The sequence below is a fragment of the Seriola dumerili genome, unplaced genomic scaffold (assembly GCF_002260705.1).
Source record: "Seriola dumerili isolate Sdu_G_001 unplaced genomic scaffold, Sdu_1.0 BDQW01000160.1, whole genome shotgun sequence".
Lineage (NCBI taxonomy): Eukaryota > Metazoa > Chordata > Actinopteri > Carangiformes > Carangidae > Seriola > Seriola dumerili.
In genome coordinates, this window is record NW_019174415.1 from 528,894 (window position 1) to 550,888 (window position 21,995).

Genomic DNA, 21,995 nt, shown 5'->3' on the forward strand with positions numbered 1-21,995 from the left:
ACAAAAGCAGGTGACGGCCGAGAGGACAGACTAATGCTTTCCCTCAGGGTGGGTGGTCAGTCAAACCTGCACGCTCTACATCATGGGAAGCAGGCCAGCAGCATACTGCTAGATTAATGAGAGACGATGAGGAACAGGAGGACGGAGCCTGGTCCTCAGCTGTAACAACTCTCTGGGTAAACAACGCTAAGGTTGGCCATATGTAGCCGTGCACGTCCTGCCCCCTCCCCCTTTCCTCCTCTCCTTTTACCCTCCCACGCTGACACCATGGTTGCACTTCTTTTAAAGTGTGAATAACACTAAGTGTCCTAGGGCTTGCGATGAGAGTCAGTACATTAACACTGTCAGCCAGCAGTAGGTGATCCCTTCGACAAATAAACTTTTAAAAAGGAGCGCTGGACCCTCCGAGCCCCTGAGGATCCAGCGCTGCCCCCTTCTCCTCGATCCGTCCCCTCGTCGCTGACTGACAGAAATAAACGACGACCCTCTGTGTTCAATCATTGAAGGCCTTGGCAACAGAACGTTCTCCATGGAAACGCAAGAGTTACGTTGTGTTCAGAGGCATGGAAACTGTGTAGAAGGAAATGGGGGGGGGGGGGGGGGGGGGATCCATAGGACACTCATCAAAAGGCTACTGTTGTTGTCACTTTTTCTGTCTTTGTCTGTGTATTGATGTGCCTCTACCAAAGTTGCTCGATCACAGCGGACACAGACCCAAGAGACTCATTAGAAGAATCTACAATCCCAGTCATCTCACTACAAAGCGCGCACGCACACACGTTTTGTTTGTATTTATTCCTGAACAAATATTACTGAGCTTTTGTGCAAACACTCAGGTCTTACAAACACAAAAACAAGTTTGGACTGACCGTCTGAATCGTCTGAGTGGGGCATGGGTCAAGGTTAAATGGGTAAGAATGACGCCAATGTAATCCCTAATCTGTAATCCTGTTAATCTCGACACTGCAAACAGTACCAAATGTGCTTATGCCAGCTCTGTTACTGTGTGAGGTGCCTTGAGGGGATTAAGAGACGAGACACAATAGAGTGGGGAAGGCGAGGGTTGAACATTGTTTTAAGAGAGAAGTTGAAATGCTAAGTATCTTCCCTCCTTTCCTTGTTTTGATGTTGCTCATCTAGAGGCCTTTACTAAAACATGAGGTGATAAAACTCAAAACCAACAGTTTGAAGTGTTGTGACTACTGTGTTGGAATTCTCCACCACGAGCAGTAATAAGCAAAGCTATAGCAAATTTCTGCATTTGCATTCAGCCTCCTACCTTTTCTTGTGAGAGATTAAACGTCAGAAAACGAGAATTTTCATATTTTGAAGCACGACTAAAGCAACAAACAGGCACACGAGAGGAGTAAGGACTCGCCTTCTCAAAGAGGTTACTTTTTTTTTCTCCTTAAGCCAGCCTTGGCATTCATCAATATAGAATCAATCAATCTGAAATTTGAATTCCATTTTATGCATCCATTGTGGCTGCTGCGATTAAAGGCTCAGGCCGTGAAATAGTGTGGAACGCGGTGGCGTATCCTCACTCCAGCTTCCGCCTCCCACCCTTCAGCCAATCTGAATGCGCAGGCAGGCAGCTTCATTCTAGCTGCAAACATTTACACCGACACTTCCCTCTCCCTCTGTCTCATCAATTCATTTCATGCCACCGCGTGAAGGACAGAGGACTCGGGAGGGAAATGTAGTTTTGCCTTCTAATTCTCTAGAAAGTGACTTTCAGACCATTTCCCCTACCAAACCATGCGGCTGAATTATCACATCATTTTTCAGCACCTCAATTTACTGTCCCCAAGACTGAGGCAATTTCACAGAAGAAAAATGCCTTCCCTCAGTTCGTCCGTGCCCCTCCAATTACATCTCAAGGCCCCACTTGAAGACCTCGATCCCAGCGCTGTCATAATTGAAATGATTGCAATGTTATTCGTTGACAGAGTAATGGGACAAAGAGGCAGAGGCTCATCTTCAAATCCAGACAAGGGAGTGCAATCTTTTCCTAAGAGCAATTATGAACAGAATGGGAAGACAGAAAAAGTGTGTTCAATGACAATTAGAGAGAATTGGGGCGTCTCTGTTCCACTACTGTACTGAATACTCTGTACCAGACAGAGCGCGATCCCACCCGTAGACTTCCATTAGAGGGATCATGTCAGATCCCATCAACACACATATCATCCTCCATGAGGATAACCTAAGCAGGCACAGGCATTATGGCGTGATTACACATTCATATTATGTGGAGACGATTAGGACCAAGATGAATAAAAACACGGAGGCCAAAGAATAAAATATACATGGCACTCCCTTAGTCTTTTTCATCTTAGACAGACTCCCAAACCTCCTGTTCTCTTCAGATCTGGGCTCTCAAAGCAGGAGCTATAGGGACAGGGGGATCTGAGAGAGGCAGGTAGTGTAAAATAGATTACCTCACAGTGGGAAAAGCAGTTGTGGATGAGCTGTAGGAGCCATGGGAGAAATGTTGAGGGGTGGAGACTAAGCAAGGAAGGGTCATTAGGGAACGGTGGAGCTAAGATGTGAAATGGAGACTTTCCTCAGTGGTATTACTCCCATGGGCTGTGGGGATGAGCGGCGAGAGTGGAACCTGTGCCTTCATCGATAGCCTCAGCTTCTATGCAGCGCATAGAAAGTACACACACACACATACACACACCCCACCCCCTGCTGATAACCACCGGCAGCTCGCTACCACAGTATATCTATTTATAGACACTCTGTGCCCCATTTACAGGCATGGGGACACTGGATCTGTAGATTAAAAAAAAACAGTTGAGAACATGGAAGACATCATTTGTAAACTGCAGACCTTTATTAGCAGTTGAGAAAGAGTCAAGGACGGCACAGAGAAAAAGAAAAGATAAGTATAGAAAATACTGCAGTAAGATCAAACTGCATTAAGACGTCATACAGTCAAATTATTTTTCACACATGACAAAAGAAAAAGGTGTCATGTCTGAATTAACTGCAATCTGATTCATGTGATTACACGGTGGACGGATTAATCAGATACATAACGAGAAAATGGACTGATTAAGCCTTTGACAAAGAGAAATAATTGACCCCACTTTGAAGGCTCTGCATATGATTTCATCTTTGAGTGACATCTCAGACTATTAGCCAGCAGCCACAGGAGAGGAGATCCTAGGGTGTGTGCCGTTGAAATACATAATAATTTCCTTCATTCGTCTTTTCTGATGTTTTGACATCATGCATATGGATGTCCTGCAGGGTTGAAATTACGCCAGTGACATGTTTATGTCTGGAAATTATAGGAAGGACCTGAAGCAATGACTAACCCCCCCCCAACTCTCTTTCTCCTTCTGCAAAAAATAAAAACGTACACTTCTAAGAAAAGGGGGAGCTCACTCTATTGGATTTCTGAGGGGAGAAATAGGCTTGTAGTGCCTCGGACAGCCAACGCGAGGCACGGGGAGGTGGTGGCAGAGGAAGGAAGGGGTTGGTCATTTATCATTTTTGTCAGTCCTGGTGGAAAAGGGAGGGGGGGGGGCTTTCATATAAATTGAGTGTAGGTGGAATCAATGTGGCGTTGTTGGTGAGAGCAGGGAGGGGTGAGGGAGCCAGATCAATGCTGTGGGGAGTGACTGTTTGTTCCCATTGTTTATCTACCGTCATCACAGGACGCTGCTGAAGGACAAGGGAGCACGGCGGGCAGCACAATGTCTCCGCTGGGACTACAGATTCGTAATGGGTCTCCCCTTATACAGACAATAGACATCACTCAGAGGTGAAAGTCATACTCCTCATGGATATGGCACGTCTGTGTGTGCGTGTGTGAGAGAGAGAGAGAGAGTGTGAGCGTGGGAGTTAGGGGGGTTCTGAGTGGAAGAGGCAAGTAGAGATAACAGTACTTGTCAGTGCGGTTTCATGCTGCAGGGTCCGCCGATCAAATCAACTGCCTATTCAGAGGAGAAAACCTATACTGAGCTCCACGGAAACTCTGACTAAAGCACAACAGTTTTATTAAGGCTTTTACACCTGCAGCGGAACGGCAATAACAGATTTGCTGACCTTACGTGAACCAGAGATGCTATCAAACACCAGCAACGCTCATGATGACCGCAGATGAATAAAAGAAAACGATCAAACTAATAATAAAATCCCCAGGCACGCTGTAACATGGGCTGTGGCACACACATAAACAATATAACTGTCTAATGTACTCAATCAATCTGGGAGAGACTGAGGGAAAACAGCCGAGCAGAGGATGTATCCTCGGCTGTAATAGGGATAAGTACGATTCCTGCTCATGAAATGATGATGAGCTAGATTCAAGAGGCCGCCCAGTGAATTTCAGGTGTTATCATTCCCAGGGGAGCCCCCCCCCCCTTCATTTCCCTCCCTTTTACACCTCCCTCCTCCATCTTCCCTTCTTTCATGTCCAGATAAGAAACAGCCCGCACTGATCCGACTGTGATTCGCACAGCAGAAATGCGTCCCCATGGGAATATCACGGTGCGGAAGAATAGCTGACACAAGAGATGAGATTCTGTTTTCCTGCCCATATTTTTGCCTGTGAGATCAAACAGATAGGATTTTTCCTCCTGCATGAAAACATGCTCATAATCATCAGCTTGCTTTCAAAGCACAATCAAGAACAACAGATAAATGGATAGAAGTGGAAATTTGTCTAGAGGGCTGTATACACTATGTTTTACATAAACAAACAGTACACACTTGACACACGCCCCCATCGTGGTAATTGCAGGCAGTAAATGTGTGAAAACTCCAACTGCAGAGAAATACCCAGCCTCATGATTGTCTTATAGCAATAACAATAATTACACTCCCAATTGTAGCCCCAGTCATGAATCCTATTACAAATCCTGTGTGTTTTTTGAAACTGAGGCTGTGCTCCAGCTTTTCTCTTCTCTCTCATACTTTCTGCTTCAGTTGTGGTTTTTAAAACACAACCGCAGCCAAGGCTCTGCTATACTCCACCGTTTTCCAACGTGGCAGTATTCACCCCCCTCAGACCGTTTTCTTTTTCTGTGTAATTATGTTGGTTCAGCTGAAAATAAGATGAAAAAAAGAATCCACAAATTGATCAATAATCTACAACTGATTGATCAAATGTTTGGATGACACACAACTAGTGCAGTCAGTTTTACAGGTTGCATAATAAATTGAATGGGCAGCAAGTGTGTGTCATTAAGATGTGACGACACACGTGACATTAAATCCATTCATATCTGGATGATATAACAGCTGCCATTTTCCTGTCAAAAACTACATTATGAAGAAGAGGAACAGTCTGAACAAAACAGGAGGAAGACACTGAATTATCCCCTGTAGTACAGTAAGATCCGCCATAAAGAAGGACTAAATCTGTGCATCACAGCTGAGTCTCTGCCAAGATGAGGCCATTCTCAAAAATTGACCTTCTCTGGACTGAAGGCCACCAAGAGGCCTGCAGCAGCTCTGAAGACTCTACAGGGTCTCATGGATGAGAGATGGGAAGACAGTGTATTCAACAACTGTTGCCTGGGTGATTCACCAATCACAGTTTTACAGCAGACTGGCAAAGAGAGAGCCACTGTTAAAAAAAAACTGACATGACATTTCAGCGAGTGTTTGCCAGAAGGCGTGTGGGAGAATCTGAAACAAAGCTGAAGTGGATTTTATAGTGTGGTGAGACCAAAAAATAGCTTTTTGGCCATCATACTAAATGCTGTGTTTGGTGTAGGCTAAAGAGGAACAGTGGAGGTAGAGGGTAAATTAAACGCAGCAAAAACCTTTGAAACCCTTGAAAACCTGCTGCAGGTTGACAGAGGACTGTGACTTGGGAGGACATTGATGTTTTAATAAGACATCAAGCCCAAATATAGGCCAAAAGCTACACAGGGATGGTTTAACACAACAATTAATTAGCTGCAGGCCTTTAAACTTGCAGCTTATGGAACTTGACAGAGCCCATGCAGTTTTATAATAGGTCTACATGCACCGATAGAGACCTGTCCCCACAGGCACATGCTCGTAATGGCTGCCAGACTAAAGCCACTACAAAATATTAACTTCAAGTGGATAAATACTTCAATCACTATTTTTTGTTACACATTTGTATTAAGTTTGCAGATTGTAGATTTTACTTTGACTACTTTTACTTCATCTGTTGATTAGCATTAAAAAAAAAAGGCTTAATTATACCCGTTGTGATTCAAAGTAGTAAAACAAAATCATAGAAAAAGGCAAAGGAGGATGAACACTTTTTTAGGCATTGTGTCTTCCAGGTCTCCCGTCTCCTCTCCCTTAAGTCTCCTCATGTTCCCCAAAATAAACACGGCTCTGCCACAGCTCACTGTTATCCTTTTCACAGCTTTAGTCTTAACGCTGCCACTACTCGAGACTGTCTTTTTCAGCCCCTCGCCGAAGCGCTCTACCTGCACCCAGCCAAGCTGCTTTCTCCTCCTCTGTTCTCATCCTGGACCAGAGGGTGAGGCATGTGTGGGTGTCACAGAGCTGACAGGTCTATCTGGGCTCTGTCTACTTTGCTGGCTCTTCCCATTTCCCCTCTTCACTGCCGCATCTACAGCTGCTGTGTATCCTACCGTGACCACACACACACATAGCAGTTTACAGTAGGGGGTTAGCTGAAGCCTGTGCACAGGGTCAAGCCTCCACAGGGCTGCATGTATGGTGTATGTCCAGGAACACAACACTTTGAAATCAAAACAGTTTTTTTTTTTTTTTTTTTTTTTGAGATCAGACTGCGGGAGAGAGGGGGGGGGTATTTATGTGGAAGAGAGCTATTCTTTTCCCTGTCAGCTCAAGGAAAAATTGTCAGAGCATCTGACACACTGACACACCCTGACTTTTTAATGGTGTGTATATGTATGTATGTATGTGTGTTCATGTGTGTGCATGTGGCTCTGCAGTGGGATATGGGTCCAATCAACAAAGCAGATTGTCACGTAGTGTGTTAGCCATGTAAAATTTAAAATCTGTTTCCTGCCACCCATCCATAGCAGGCCAGCAGCTGCCAAAGTCAATGCAGTTCAGGCACACGCCGTCACCATAAACCCTATGTAACACATTTCTCATTTGATACGCCTCTCAGCCATTTGCTCTCCTGAGCACACAAACAGCCGTTTCCACTCTCTCACGCGCACGCACACACACACGCACACACACACACAATCAATTTGCACACACACTTCCACATGCAGATTGGTGGTGTGTTTTTCCCTCCTGCTGGATGTAACAGGTGTGGTGAGGGGAATGGGGGGTAGGAAGTAGTAAGCTGATCCAGCCATGGAGACTCCCTCTCCACTCTTGCCAAAACATCCCCAGTCCCAATACAATCCTTCACCTCCTGAAGGGAAACTTCCAATCAGTCCAGCAGATCAATACACCCTAGCCTCAGGATATGAGGCTCTAGAGCTAACTAGAAGCACTCAAGGAGAGGGAAGTCTGTATTGATCACAAAGGGTTAATGAGACCTCTGTGCCAGCTATGCTTTTTTTGAGACTGGAAATCCGTGACTCAGTCAGTTAATTGATACAAATTGGTAACACACGTACAACTTGACTGCCACTGAGGATTTAAAATAACTATTCTACAGCCCTTGGCCTTGTGTTTTGACGCTTAGCAGTATACACAAAGGTGAAGTAAACCTGAATGAAATCATGATAATAGCTCCGCAGTCAGTGGAGAGCATGGTGCCACAATGAATCAGCGCAGACTGAACCAGACGACCAGAAAGAAAGCAAACTGGTAAATCTTTTATCTGCACTGCCAGTGAAAATACTGAGTACGATAAAGTTCAGGATGCCATGACATCTTTGCTCCAGTATCAATTATTCAGCATCGCCTTTTCTAACCCTTTAATTATACATCAATGTTAGAATAACAAAGGCTGGGGACGCTCACTGTGTTCCTGCTAACAAACACCATGACAATGAAACCGGATGGGGGAACTTTAGCCTTTAGGTAAGGCTTGGAAGAAAGACGGAAGCAAAAAGGCCTTCAGGCTGCTTTCTCCTGCTGTCGAGCTGTCATTTGTGATGTGTCCGCCTCACCCACTGTGTGATCAGAGATCAGAGGGTTAACTGAAACTCTGGCCTATAGCCCTGTGCTTACATTATTCAACAGCTTGTTACAACAGCCTGCTCCCTGATCTCACACACAGGGAGACGGAGCTGGAAACTCCAGGGAGGGGAACGCTGGGGACGAAAAGCCGGATTAAGAAAAAGGGATGACAGAGAGACCGGGAGGCTGGAGAGAAGAAAGATAGGAGAGAATGAGGGGTGGACCTAAGGGATGTGGGGGGAAGAAAAAAAAAAAGGTGAAGCGTGGAAAAAAACAGGGGACTCGCTGGGATAAAAAAGAGGTATTGAGAAAAGGGAGGGATGAGAAGGTGGTGAAAGATAGTAAGAGAGAACAGGTGGACAGAAGAGGAGGGCTGTCTATCCAAATCTGCCTGTTGCCAGGGGAGACTGATCAGAACTAACTAATTTGTTGACTCACCTTCACATTTTGTCTAAGGGGAGCAGAGGGTTTGAGCAATATCTAAAATGTTTTATTTCTCAGCTTTTCACAGCAGCATCAGAAAATGCCACAGCCGATTGACTCACATCCCAAATATGATGAAACATAACAGTGTTAAAAGGCATTTTGTGCTTTCCTGACAAAAATGTTCAAATCCACCCCCTGTTTCAGTCTTCGTCATCAATAGGAGACACCTGAATATTGACTGGTAATGCTCAAACAGGTAACACAGCAGTATCCACTGGCTTTACACTCTTCAGAAATAGCACTCGCAGACACACACTCAGACATGAGCAAAACAACAAAGCAAAACAACATCCATCAGATGAGCACTCAACTGACAGCGACCATGTTTTGGGAGCGCCCTGTTTATAGTCCCAGACTCGCGTCGCTCGCTCAGTGAGCGGGCTCCTTTGTTCATTAATTGATTGGCCTCCCCTGCTGGGCCTCAGTAACTAGGTTACACAGATCCATGAAAAGAAGAGGATTGGCCCCCCCGGTGAAAGGCGGAGGATAGATAGACGACTCCGGGACAGGAATCCGAGTGTTAATATAACTAATGGAGTGAGGACGACGGTAACTTTATTGAAATCACCCTCATCTAATTAGGGCAAGCAGCTGATGAGAGCAAAGAGGAACGGGAAAGGAAGGCTGGATGCCATTATGCAAGGGTGATGTCACCGTTGTATCAAGTGAATGGGCGAGGCTGCGGAAAGGTGAAGTGATGGCTGAGAGAGAGAAACAGCATGATGTTCATTATCCAGCTGTCACAAACAGATCTCTCTCACAGTCGCACTGACAGGAGCTTGTAACATCCCATCACTTTGTTCACCGTCACCTCTTCCTCTCCCAACAAAGGAAGGGTGTTTTCCTAAAATAATGGAGGAAGGTTAGGGAGAGTGCAGAGGTTGTTGAGAACATCACTCCCAGGTCACAGAGATGTTTGCTCTGAGATAAGGAGCTAGAAACACAATGTACCGACTTTGCTGACATGTGAGGCTAAAGGCAATTGTTATACTCAATACCAAAGGTTTAAACCTTCCGTCTCTGTAATAAGGTCAGAAATGAACAGGGGTCAGAACGAAAGTGTCCTTTAAAGTTCTTAAAATTATCTGTAGGTTCCATTCCTGCAATTCGTTCTGCTCATTTTATAAACTGAGTTGTCATACAGTTTGTCCATGTACAGAATGAATTTGATTACCCTGACTCCTGGGAACTCATCACTGGCTGATTATGTCCAATGTGTGTGGGCAAAAAATTATTTTGTTAATTAGTTTTCTGTCGGAAAAACAACCCAGACTAGAGCTTGAAGCAGTGGAGAGAGAAAAAAAAAAAAAACTGGCAGTCTGCCGTCACCAGCACAAGTGGGCTGACCTCAGACAAGCCACCATGTCCAACGAAACCATAACCACCAACCAATGACTTTGAAAAACAAGAGGTTGAAGATGTTTACTGAAAGCTCGTGTTTTTTGGGGGGTTTTTTGCAACGGAGTGGACTATACAACAAGTTGGATGTTTATTTACCAATAAGAAATGCAAATGAATTAATACAGAGTTAAATAAAATGATCCCTGCCAAAGGACCACCATGACTCTAAATTGAGGTTTAAAGAGGCATTAAAAAAAAAAAAAAAAAAAACTTCTTGCAAACAGTAAATGTCTCACCCTGTTTTTATAATTCCTCCAACAACAGAGACAGAGCCATGCTGTGCCCACCCTGTCTACACAGGGCACAACAGCTGAACCAACAGAGGATCTGTATCTGCACCGCATACCTCAGTGTCCATCATACAGTTTATTACTCAGGTGACAGGACTGAGCTCCCTCCACTAACAGAGATGGACACAGCAAGCTGTGTGGTGGCGCTGGGTGGTGGGCAATGTGGCCAACAGTGACACTATGAGCCAGACAAATGTGGGCACTGTGTGTGCTAATGGCAGTCAATACAGGGGATGAGTGGTGTGGATATCTTTGGCAATAGGTCAGAATCCAACACAAAATCAAACAAGGCCTTGGACAGCCTTTGAAAATAAAAAAAAATAAGACCTACCAGAGTATGACTTTGCAGAAATTTCTGCTGGCATAGTACTTCTCAACCCAAGTGGCGTGTGACAGCCCGCAACATAATCTTAATATATTATTCGATCCTCCCACCCCTGAGCGATGGAGTCATAATGCATTACGAGCTCCAGTGAGGCTCAAGACCCTGAGCGGCAGAACAGTTGACCACTCCTCACAAGAGATGACTCCTAGGTCACATGAGGACAGCGCAGCGGAGATGAGGTTAATATTTCTGTCATTGGTAGCCAGAGGGAGAGAGAAAAGGAGCAGTGGAGTAAAAAAAGAAAAAAAAGAAAATCCAAAGCATTTTACTTGTATTCCTTTAGACTTCAAATTACCTACGCTGCAAATTGCAAGGAAAAAAGCAGCCCACCTCCTCCCAACAGCCTCTCTAATGGTGTTGTCTTTAAAACCTTTATCACTAATTCATTACTTGTGATTTTCCAGCAGCAAGGGCTGAAGCTTTGTCTTCAGTCTAAATGAGAGCCAGTGGCTTCAGGCCCTAATCAGTCAAACCTACTAACAGCTTTCCTCGGGGGAGGATGAAGTCAAAAACAGCATTATTATACCAGTAGGCCATTTGCAATGTGTGCAACTTCAAATTACTTTAATTTCACACTCACCAAGATGGTGATTTGTGGAGCGGGTAAAATGTCAAGCAGTAATGAATGTTGAGGTTTTCCCCAGTTGTCCCTTGTCAGAAAGTGAATGCTGTCATTAACACTTTCAAAAGAATATGCCACATATTCAATAGAGGTTTTTGAAGTAACTTTCAGAACACATTCAATCAATAAAGCAAAAACTTCCAACGGGGAAACAAGCCATTTTCTTTTTCTTTTTTTTATGCATTACGTCTAGCTCCATCTCACTTCACCCCGACCTCTCCCACCCTCCCCACACATGGATGCGTACACAAGTCTAATTAGCTGTGTTGTATCCCTTGATGACTCCACCATTTCCTCTCACTGGGAAGATTAACCACCACAACACTAATATCAGCCTCCACATCAACACAATTAGGTGAAGAGTGAAATGTGAGGCATGTTGTCACATCCCATCTCCCCAGCTTCATTGGGGCACACAAAAGGGAACTTGACGAGGGAGGCCGCTGTGTCTGCAGGTTGGGGACAAGTTCTGATAACCTTTATAGGGGTATATGAATGTTCCAGATCAGGGTTAGACCTTTATACTGTACCTGAGTGATTAAATAAGTCAGTCAGTAAAAATCCAACATCATTAGGTGAAAGCTAAGCACAGCTGACATGAATGGGGATATGACTTCACCCTGTCAGGTTTAGGGGTAGCAGTCTATGAAATCCTCATAAAACCCGCCACATTCCGCCTCAACACTTATGCCAATACACCAAAAGTTTTTGACTTCAGTGACGAGTTTTGAGGTGAATATCAAATCGAAGAATGCCAAGTCAATCCTCCTATGACAGCCAAGTTCTCCCCAAGTTGTGACAGGGGGGCTGAAACTCTAGAAAGTCAGGAGACAGAGGCATCCATACAGTTTGACATGGAGCTTGCTGAAGACAATCCATTGTTTCAAATTGTTTCCAGATGCTCTGTACTTTAAGCCGTTGCATTTTCTGGCCATGATTTGTCATTCTTTTAGTCAGTTTTGGATCTTCCTATGAATTCTTGTCAGCCAAGCCACCACCCAGTGCATCCTTAGTGAGCAAGTGAACTTCTTGTCCTCTCTTCTGTTACAAGAAATCTTTCAGCAACTACTGGAAATTATTTGATGCCGAGAATACAACTGTGCTCCGAAACACAAACTAAGAGAAACCCAGAATTCCCCATGGTCCTCATCCTGTCTAATAAACAGCTTGTTTATGCCAAGAATACATTTCCAGAAGAACACTGAGTATTTGTCATTTCATGGAATATTTTTGTTTTGGCAGGTTCAACTTCAAAATTACATATGAGGCTTAGAAATGAAAATCCACCATAATCAACATGAAATATTACAAGACATGACCAGTTGCACTAATGATGTCATTAATTAAAAAAGCACAATTTGTCATTTAAATGTAAACCAGAGAGTCGCAGCCTCATCATTAAAACTCAAACACTGAAGTGGAGCCTGCTGCAACTCAACCAATAAACTACACTGGACAGCAACCCAGTCTCACCTGTTCATTTTGCTGATGCTGTTTTCTTTCCTTCATAAAGGACATATTACATACAGTGTAAAATATAAGGCTTAAACAATTCGTTGCAAACAGTTGACAACAGCAATTGCTTTTCTTTGTCACATACAATAGTAAATTTAATAATTTTCAGGACTTTGAACTGTTGACTGGACATCAGTGAAGACATGTTCTTGGGGTTTGGAACATATGATAGCCCTTTTTGACTATTTTGTAAACCAAACACTTAAACGATTATTAAAGAAAATAATCATCAGAAAATAATTGTTAGTTGCAGCCATAGTATTACATATTTTAATCATAGTTGCTAGATAAACATAAAAATGCTTGTTTTCATCGATATGTTAAAAATCCAAATTATGTGCACTGTGATGATACCTGTAATGTATATTTTCAAAAATAAAATTCTAACTGGGTCTCTAAGAAACCACATGGTTAAGTGTCAGAGAGACACACCGACACCATGAAGTCCTGCCTTGTACTGTGATGTTCACAAAAATATCTGGATCCGCCTTCAAAAGTTGTTGTTGTTGTTGCTGGTTCCTTGCGTGATGTTTTCATTTAAACCTTCAGACCACCTAAAGGCTCCCTGGCAGGGAAAACTCTCTTTCACTGCACGAAGAATAGACGCGGACAGGAAGACAGAGATATCCTCACGATCCGATATGCTGTCAACTGACATTAGAGCACACAGCAGATATTTACAGCTTTCTGGAAACATCTGTGGGCTCATAGAGCACTGTCAGGCAGGCAGGGTAAACAACATGCTTACGAGCATCTCACACCCCCATGCTAACCAGGCCTGTCAATCACATGAATCAAGCTAGAGGCTGCGATTCAGATGTGGATGAAAGAAGTCTGCTCCATCAGCCACATGAGTGAAAAATATGGCAATTTATAGCGAAACGCAAAAGTAGATAATTTAAGACGCGTAGATTCAAACAAAAACATAACAAATGCTCAGCTAATTGAGATGTTTTCCTCCAAGAACTTGAGCTGATCATTTACTGATATCTTGAACAGCAAGTTCAAAAATATGTAACACAAGGGGGGAAAAAAAAAAGATGAGAAATCTGCCACTGAACAGAAGCGTACTGAGCAGAGCAGAGAAGAAAGCACGCAAAGTGGCAAACAAGAGAGCTAGAACAGAGGAAATCTAACAAAAGACAACAGAACATAGACGGAACACAGTGGAGCCCAGCACAACACTCCAGAACAGGCTGTAATTGTGTTGTGCAGGACTGACCCCAGCGCATCCCAGCAGGCATTGCATGATGAATGGGCCTGGCGATGACTACATCCCACATCCCTCCACCTCCTCCTCACATGCTCTTTTCTCTGACTCTCTTTTCTGTCGCCACTATTAGCCCTCCTTCTGTCCCTCCCTTTGCTCCCCTCCTTTCCCCAAAACCACACTCTATTCAGCTGCTGCCATCCCACAAGATTAATTTGCATGCAGTGCACTTAGTCCTTGTATTGTGCTCTGACACAATGACATATTACAGTGCACAGCACACCTATTAAACATATAGTCTAGCTTGAGGGACGATGCTTTTTTTTTGGGCGAGATGGTTATGATAGAGTACAAATGTGTAGCGCAAGAAGCGTGAGGGTACAGCTTGATCGGTTACGAACACAGAGCCGACTTTGACACACGAGTCACAGCGGAATCATTACAGGAACAGTTAGATAACCTCGATTAATGATTCACTAGACCTTAACTAATAAACTGGGTCAGATTGTGTTAGCAGTGGTAGCAAGAGCAGAGAGACCTTCAGGTTAGGCTGTGGGAGAATGAATAGCAGCAGCGAGAGCAAGACGGGGGAGAGAGCAAGAAGAAGAAAATTAAAGAGTGAAAAAAAAAGCGATAGAGGTGTTGGTGTTACTCTGCTATAGACCCTGAGGAAAGAGACAGTAATGCATGGGAAATGGGCTTTTTCCTCCAGCTTTCTTTGCTCCCGTTGTCCTTCTGCTGTTCCGTCGTGCCCATGTCCAAGGGGAGCAAAGGAGGGAGACCAAATTTAATTTGCTCCACCGTCTCTAGCCATCACCCTCTGTGCCTTGGGGGCAAAAGAAATGGATTCTGGAATTTGAAAAGATGAGTGAAATAAAGAAATAAAAACAGGACACTCAGGAGAAGGCGTCGGAGACAATAGCACAGAGGGTGGTGGAGAGAAATGAGAGCAGAGTTTGAGGGGAGCAGAGCGGGGAGAGGGGAGGCAGGAAGCTGGGAGAGTGTTATGTGGGCCAGATATTAACTGTATGGTTATCATAAACCAGCTCAGGGGCCGGGCCATCTGGAGAGGCCACGGGGTTACTCAAACAATCAGATCAGGGTGCTGATAGCAGCCACTGCTGCCAGTACAACGTCCAAACACGGAGGTAGCTGAGGGGTTAACAACCCATTACCTCACCCTGCTGCACTCTCTGGGGAGACACAGTATGGGGTTGTGGTAGCGGTGAGCGAGTCGTCCTCAGAGCCCAAAGCGCACCTTTGGGCTGTTACTCAACAAAGGGGGGCTCAGCGGAGTGACATCAGCAAAGAGATGAAGCCTGTGAGGAGGAGGCAAGCAGGAGACGAGGGTGTAGAGGACGGACACTGGGGAGGCTGTGGACTATGTGGGAGTCACATTACTCCCCTCCAGCTCTTCTCTACCTGTCACACAAGCACTTTGAGGACTCCACAATAAACCCAGAGCCTTGAGGACTTCAAACGCCTGCTTTGCTGGGGTAGATCAGAGGCAACAGATGGATAAAGGAAAGAATAAAGGAAGAAAGAGGAATCTAAAAAGCATCAAGCCTGCTCAATGTGTAGCCTCAACATTGTGTTGAGGGATGTCTTGAATTTCATTAACAGATTCTTGACTCAAATTCATCCACTGCTCAGTCCCACAGTGGAAGAGAGAGAAAAAAAGAAAGTAAGGGGGGGGGGGTTTCCATCCCGGCCCATTGAGAACCAATGAGCTCTGGTCGAGCTACGGCAGAGAGTTGGGGGCCATTATGGAGAGAAAACAAACATAGACCTCTGGCCAGGCGCACACAGCGTGGCCCAGACACCTGTGTCCCATTCACCAAACATATCCGGCCACTTAACACTTCACAGAGGGGGTGGGGTGTTGTTTGTATTTGCAGGCTTGCACACCCCACTATGGTTCCTTTAGTTTAGCTTCTTTACCCAAACAACCTCCAAGCTTCTCTGTATGGACCAAATGCTTGCGGCTGTAGCACGTCCCACTGAGATCAGCCAGCCGTTACACCACCTGACCGTCACAACTGACCCCGTTCAAAGCTGCACCCGCCCTCTGAATAAAACTGGTCAAAACCTGGCAAAACAAAGCTCATTCATCCTGCTGTCATTTGCAGTCTCCAGCCGCCCTCCTGTCTAGGTGCCCCAGCTGCGTGTGGACTGACCTCCAGGTTGCCAACACCTGTCCTGCGCAGACAGGGACAGACGCAGACGCCCGCCCGCACACACACACACACACACACACACACACACACACACACACACACAAACACCAACACACTCACTTCCCTACCACCCAGGATGGATGAGAGACAGCAGGCTGGGCAGACACGGCACCGCCTCGGATCAGTGGAGGGATACACTTGGAGCTGCCAGCAGCTAAACCTCGGGTCGGCACCATTACAATTCTTTCCACCTCAATGACTCAAAATGGAGAAGAGGTATGCCATCAGCTGTGGTCAGTTTGTCACGGTGGATTCTAAATGCCTCGATACAATTTAATGAAATGAAATGGAGATGACCCACAACCCTGGCAATGCACTCATAGTTTCCACCCAAAGATTAAGCTTGATAGCAGGGCTGAGCTGTTTAGATGTAGTGGAGGACGTTCGCATGCCACAATGCTTTGTTTGCAGTGAAGCCAAATGCACTCACAGATGGGAGCCGACTGGACACCAGATGACTTGATGTAGTGTGGTGGCGTGGTCTACTCTGGGGCTAAGAGGCAGGGGAGAGGGGGAAAAGAGAACAGGGGCACCAGATGCCCTGCTGAAGTTGACTCCGACCTGTTGTCTTGGTGGGATGCCATAATTCTCCGGCCTGCTCTGCTCTCAAGCATCAGGACAGTGAACAGAGAGAATGTGCCCGTCTTTTTATGGTGTACTGTTGTCCTAGATAACAACAGTCTCCATCGTCGCTGGCTAAAACAGTGAAAAAACCAAAACCTCTGTGTGACCTTGCGTACGTGTTGGCTCCTCACTTTCCTCACAATATCTCTGCTGATCATGACATGCGCTGTAAACACAATCTCTAGCTGGTAAACACCGAACACGGGTTTCTTCGGACAGCATCAGGTCACAGCTATGATCTTGTTTAAGCATCGGGAAGAACAGTCAAACAGTGCAAGCAAAGACAACTGTTACTAAGATAAGGACAACAGCCACATACTTAGTTGTCAGTTAACAGGTACATTTAACTAAAACTAATGCAAACATGACTTTAAAGTCATTTTTAGAGGCTATTGTGGTGCTTTTGTTATGTATTACATTACATAAAGTCATGTTTTAATATGTAGCCTACTACAAATATAAGAAACACATTTCAGTATTCAACACTACAAAGTTGAATCACCACCTCTCTAAAACTTTAAACAAAAACTGAACATTATAAGGTTCGAGTGTATCTAATGAACTTGACTGAGTATATATTTTGATCAGTGCTAATATGATACTGATCATTTAAAACACTGGACATATCTGTTTATTATACAAAGTAAGCTTCTAATTCCATTGATACTCAAAATTCAGATGTGCAAAACTGACAAATTTGTACTTCAATACAACATGTTTCTCTGTGATTAAGATGTTAACAGGTCACACTTCCCATTTAAGTCTGCTGTATACTATATACAACAACACTGTAGACAACTTGAGGCATGCATGAGTGTGGGTGTACACAGTTCTTCAGCCAGACCAAGCTAAGACATCCAGACAAGTAGGTAAACTTACAGACAGCCCCCCCCACCACCACCACCTGTCTGCCCTCCATGCTCTTATCAGAAAGCTTTTAGCACCAAGCCTTATGTCCAGTGATGTCAGGCTAATGTCTAACATTTCAACAGACTGACAGTAACATTTCCACATACACTGGCAGAACTGCTTTCATCACAGATTTCCCTTTTTTCCAGTAATAGTGCAAAACTTTGACCTCAATAGAAAATGGCCATAGTCCCTCAGTATAGATAATACTATGTATGTCTCAATGCTACACAAAGGCAGCAAACACACATATGTCTCTAGCTCCGAGTCTGAAAAAGAGGCTTCTGAGTGACTAAATGGACAATGGAGGAAAAAAAAAAATCTAAATCATATCCGATGACTGATAGCACTTATGATGAGGACGGGGTTAGAATATCCTGCAGTGAAGTGGTGCGTTCCCATTACTGCATCTCTCCATCTCTGAAAATGGCTTCATTAACAGACCAGTGCCGAGAGCTCCCTCGCCGAGTGTATGAACGTGCTGTACCCCGAGGGTCCGCCGGAATGGCTGAGGTGAAGTCCATTAAGACCCGACAGCTTGTTTTTTGACCACTAAATAAACCAGAGTATTTTTCTGTGTCAGCGGTATAAATAGCTTTTAGCTTAGGAGCTAGGGAGCACAAATTTCTCTGGGGCTGAAAACTCTGCTCCGAGAAGAAAATTAAACCCACAGATTGGGTTGCTAATACTGTATCATCACAGGTGTTGATCTAGACCCGGCAGAACTTGGAAAATGAAAATATGAAGGGCAGTGTCTCACCGTTCTCAAACTCATGTATATAGAAAACAGCTTCATGTCATAACTTGTCTAGAGAGTAGCTCAGCCTGATCTAATGACTTTTTGGTTATTCATCAGTAGTCATTTATGTGCCAATCCTTATTCAGTATAACCTCCACTCTGGGCCTAATCAGAGTACAATGGAGAATAATGTACCAAAGACAGCTGTGGGTTTTCCTACGGCGCCGTTCATTGTAACCTGTTCAGGATCAGAGTCGTCACCTAAATACCTAAAATGATGTAAATGTCCTGTATCTAGACGGTGGCGTGTGTGTGTGTGTGTGTGTGTGTGTGTGTGTGTGTGTGTGTGTGTGTGTGTGTGTGGTAAGTAGAAGAGCTGTAAAAACTAGGCTGTCTTCTGCTGGGGATAAATCCATATCCCACATAACCTGTCCTTCTCTTCTGGCATACTTCCCCGATCCCTCAGGCAACCAGAGCTGGCTACCTCTGAGCCTATGACATCGCTCTTACTTTCCCAGCACTTACTCTCCAATCATGTGTCACCTGATGAAACGCTACACCCTAGCCACCATTATTCGTCTGGATACACGAGCCTCTGGAATGTATCGGATTCCTGCCTCGGGGGATAAGCACCTTGGAAACATGGTCCTACCTCCACTGGCTAGCTTCTCCCGCCCTCCCCACCCTCTCTCTCTCCCTCTCTCTCTTTCCATTCAGCAAATTTCCACTAGAGGCCTGCTTGATTTAAACCGCATCATTGCCCATCTAACATGTGCTCACATTTTTGACGTACATTTCCCGATAGAAGGACGCGTGAGGGACAGTTTAGAGTTTTGGGACTGTTATGTTTTCTGGCTGTCTGCTCCCTCCTTTATGTCAAAGGTAAACATCACAATGAGCGCTATCCTTTGCCCAGTCACTGTAGATGCTGGGTCACAATACCTTCCATGCTTGAGAGTGAGCACCAGAGCTCAACCAGAAATTCAAGTTAGTAAACCATTTTGTCCTATAGTGCAACGGTGTAGTACAACCACTCTCAACCTATCTCCCCTCTCCAGAGAGCAACAGTTATTCTGTACAGTACTCTGGCCTGTAGCATTGAGTATCTCTGAGTCACTGGCCAGCGTAATTCAGTCTTGGGAATTATGACAGTGGAAAATCATTTCCCTGGGCCGGGGATAGGAGGCCATGGCTAATCGTTCAGTAATCTGATCTGCCTGCATACTGTAGCATTCAGCCGGGCCACTAGCCTAGCCAGCCAGTCACACATGTGGACACCCCCGGTGCCTGCCAACTATCTGATGGAGGCTAGTACTATTCAAAAACAACTCTCCAGGTTTTCCCGAGGATTACAGATGCTATCGGATCATTTGCTAATACTCAGTTGTGCTGTGCAGTTTGAAATGTATTTACTCTGCTCCTGCTCTCCAATACCCCTCACGATAGCACAGCGTAAGCCAAAAAATGCCACAGCCACATTCCAGGCAGAAAAAGGCGCCTCAATACAAACTCAACACTTTACAGGCCATGATGGTACAATCTGCCTCTTGCATTCTGGCATATTAACATAAAAACCTGACTTAACAAGGAAACAATCAAGTTTGTCTATCAAACAGCAATATATTTTGGGTATACGTCCAGTTGTAGATTCCAGTATCTAGTAGAGCCAGTGGTGTTGTAGTAGTAGAGTAGAATGAGAAGAACCATAGGGAGCAGTACTGTGTCACAAAGCAGTGCTTATACCCAGCAGAGAAGGTTGGGGGGCTTGAGTTTTGGAAAGATGCCTGGCTTCAGCCCCTCTCTAAAGAGAGGTCTGCCCCCTCACACACACAGAGTGTGGCTACAACGGGCACTGACATGGAAAAATACAAGAGCTGGCATGTTTTTGGGTACTGCAGTTCCCTACAGTTACCTTGTCTTGCATTATATGGGATGGTATAGTTACTGCAGTACAATTAAATTTACGTCCTCCTCTATGCGGAGATAAGCAGTAGTAAAGCCGTCAAAGCCATGATTGACAACAAACAACGTTCACCTTACTATCCCCCATTCAAGCCTAAAATTTAAAATGATGAATTGTCTGTGATCATGTCTCATTCTGATAAATGGCCAAACACTGCTTGGTGACATGATCTGTCATATACGGTCGCACCTACAGTATTTTATTATCTTCTACATGTAGGCATTGTAACCCAGTCGCAGCATTTCACAGGCATATCTAAGTGAAGAGATGCTGATATATGATCAAATGGCTGCGGCAGCAGTGGCAGCCTTCATCAGCTGAAAGCGCTAGATCACAGCATGTTTGGCAGCCGGTGGGAGCAGTCAGATGGAGGGTTAGAACAACCAGACAAACAGTTGGCACGGATAAACAGAACGCAACTTAAGGTTCAGCTCTCCACAAATTTGACAAACAAATGACAGCAACCACACTCCTTTTTTTATCTAATTAAATGGAATAAGCCCTACATTTTTTTTGTGAATGCAAGGAGGAACATGTGATAAACAACACATGGCTTTGGAACAGCAGAAATGGGAAGCGCTGGTGTTATAAATCTCATGATACATAAAAGCAGGACAGCACTTTTCAGTTACAAGAATGTCTTCTGCAGCTGAGGCGAAATGCAGGGAAAGTCCTTATGACTTTGCCAAATAAATTCTGAGTGTGAGTCATTCTTTGGTAATCTCTTACTCACATAGGTGCACGCGTGCATGCGTGTACACCCCAAGGCAATAGATTTCAGGCAGGTCTGGACTGCCCCTATTTTTCTATAGACGAAGTCAAGTGTTTATAACATTTAATAGATGCTATCTAGGTAGAGATTTTACACAAACACAAAGCAGCCTACATACAGAACATACAGAACTTGATTGAAGAAAAGACGTGCATGACTGGTGCTCTGTGCAACAGCCACTAAGCCACACATTAACAACATATCAAAACTACTAAAACTGAATGCATCTTTTTAGACAGGGCATCCAAAACAAATTGGACAATGTATTGCAAAGTCTGCATGATTTTTTCGTTTTGGAGTTTATGGTTCGGGGAAAAATGTTTTGAAATCTTACTGAGGAGGAATATTTGTAATGATCAGCATGCAGAGAATTCCTACAAAATGAATCATCTGTCATAACACAGCAAGTCGTCACTGCTGATAATTAACCCAGGTCCCCCCCCGAAATCATTTGGACTAATTAAGTAATGTTAAGGTAAATTCGTTGCATTCCCGTGGCGATCTTTTGTACACCTCTGTCATGTGCAATGCCGTTAGATTAGGTGGCAGACAGTCGAATCGACCTTTAATTACAATTTGCACAGAAAATCGTTTGGCCTCATCATCACAAGAGACACAGTAGAGTAACATTTGTAGATAAATTGCTACGTTGTTACCGATTTGTCACAGCTAACTTGAGGCGAGCATTTGATAATAGTCTGCACATCACAGCTGCTACAAAGTTACAAAAACAAGTTCGTCGATTGTCGCTGGTACCGGGCTG

At 44.5% G+C, this 21,995-nt stretch overlaps 1 protein-coding gene across 1 annotated transcript in view; it reads right to left on the minus strand.

The window, feature by feature from the left end:
- The window catches only part of ndst1 (N-deacetylase and N-sulfotransferase 1), a 37,637-nt gene that overhangs the window by 15,111 nt on the left and 531 nt on the right, over positions 1-21,995 (minus strand). The window lies entirely within an intron of this gene.